Source organism: Chrysochloris asiatica, unplaced genomic scaffold, assembly GCF_000296735.1.
Source record: "Chrysochloris asiatica unplaced genomic scaffold, ChrAsi1.0 scaffold00082, whole genome shotgun sequence".
Classification (NCBI taxonomy): Eukaryota; Metazoa; Chordata; class Mammalia; order Afrosoricida; family Chrysochloridae; genus Chrysochloris; species Chrysochloris asiatica.
Genome location: NW_006408600.1, coordinates 108,207 through 110,585, shown reverse-complemented (window position 1 = coordinate 110,585; position 2,379 = coordinate 108,207).

Below are 2,379 nucleotides of genomic sequence, written 5' to 3'. Positions count from 1 at the left end.
GCTGAGAATTCGCATTTCCACCCTAGATATTCTAAATCAGAATCTACATTTTACTGTTAAATCACTGGGGGACTTGTTAAAATGTAGATTCTGATTCAGTATATCTGGGGGTGACTGAGTGTTATATGCCACTGAGTCGGTTACAACTCATAGTGCCCATGTATAGAGTTTCTGAGGCTGTAAAATCTTTAGGGAACAGAAATCTTCATCTTTCTTCTGAGAGCCACTAGTAGATTTGAACTGCTGACTTTGCAGTTAGCAGCCCAGCTCACAATCTACTACATTGTATCTGGGGTACAAATTCTCAGCAGGAGGTCAAACCGAATTAAATGGGTTGGATATCTTATTTGATTCATTCATGCACCTCTCCACCCAACTATCCCTCTACTCATTCACCCATCCATATATCTATCCAAGAAATATGTATTGTGTTGACTGTGAATGTTAGTGAATAAGGAAGACTGAAATATTGAATATTGAAAGTACCATGGACTGCCAGAAGAACAAACAAATCTGTCTTGGAGGAAGTACAGCCAGAATGCTCCTTAGAAACAAGGGTACCGAGACTTAACCTTATATACTTTGGACATGTTCTGGGAAGAACCACTTCCGGGAAAAGGATATCATGCTTGATAAAGTTAAGGGCCAGTGAAAAAGAAGCCCCTCAATGAGATGGATTGACAACAGTGGATACAACAATGGACTCTATCAGAAGAGCAATTGTGAGAACAGTTTTGGACCAGGCAGTATTTAATTATGTTGTACATAGGGTCATTGGAACCAACTCAACAGCACCTAACAACAACACGTATCAGCTTGGAGTCTTTCCAGTATTAAATAAACCTGAAGCGTCCTTGGAGAGACCACTGATGTATGGCATTTTCTTTTGCTTTCCAGGATGGTCCATTGGGATGCACAAAGAAAATCTCAGAACTTCTATTTATATTTATTTCTTGTATTAAAATAGTGTATTTTTGCAATGAATATAACGTTAACACTATAGGATGTATGTTGTTGTTGTTGTTAAGTGCCGTCGAGTTGGTAGCTTCAAACTGCATGTTTAAAACAATTGCAATGAAAAAGTGTACAATCAAAGGTGCAAAAAGTTTTTTCAATGTTGAGATCACTGCTATGAAGAATAGAGTCAGAAGATAAGAGAGCAATTTGAGATAGAATTCTCCAGTGTTTGTGGGAAAAGAGAATAAAGAACATCAGAAGCATGAAGCTGTTAAGCTAAAAAACATACCTACAGCTGAGAACTGATGGGCCCATCATGGCACAAAATTATTATCTGTAGATCTAGAAGCAGAGGTGAATCCCTGCCCCATTCTAGCTCTTGCTCCAGTGATCCAAACTACCCCAAAGGAGGAACTAGACTATGGCCTGGACTTCAAACCTCTAAGAAATCCAGTCCCTGATGGTATATCCTGAAATTTCATTATCTTGAAACAGACTTTTTTGTGCTGTTTTTATTTAATAAGAATATTAATATTTTGCATTCTTATAATTTTTAAAATCTTGTTCTCAATCAGTTTTACTATCTCAAAAGAGATAAACTCATTCAAATTAGATGTTTTTCCTTATGTAGACATAATTTTTCTAGCATTTTATCAATTCACTTAAAATGTTTCCATAGTTCCTCTTAAGTATAAGTATATGCTATTCTTAGATATATTCTCATGCTTCAAAATTGAATGTTACTTTGTTCTTTTACAGGTACTGAAAGAATTGGCTTGTTTGTCCATGTTTCCTAAAATGCAATCACATTCAAAATATTGTGGTTTTTAGGTCCCATCATGTCAGGTTCTGACTCGTAGCAAACCTGTGCACGACAAAATGAAACACTGCCCGGTCCTGGGCCAACCTCACAATTGTCACCACACTTGAGCCCATTGATGCTGCCATTTTGCCAATCCATCTTGCTAGCATTCTTACTCTTTTTCTCTAACCCTCTACCTTACCAAACATGATATCCCTTTCCAGTGACTGGTCCCTCCTGACAATATTAGGAAATAAAAATAAAATCCTAGTGTTATTTAAGTGTGAGAGCATAAATAAGTTGATGAAAGTGTAAATGGGTTGGCATTTTTAGATCTGTAATTGTCAGCCAGTGAATAATAACTAATTGTGATTTAATTATTTCAGGTTTCCTCTCCAAATCTAGAACTGTTTAATTGGAAGGTATCTGCCTTCAAAGAAGTTAAAATCCAGGAAAAACAACAACAACAACAAAGCAATGAAACTGAACAAAATATGCTCTGAGTTAGCATCTTGATGTTGTAGGACAGAGCTTACCAAGGAGGAAACTAGAAACTATAATTTCAAACCTTATCTCCTGAGCTAAGTACTTAGGACACCAAGAGAAGTATTCATCTCTAT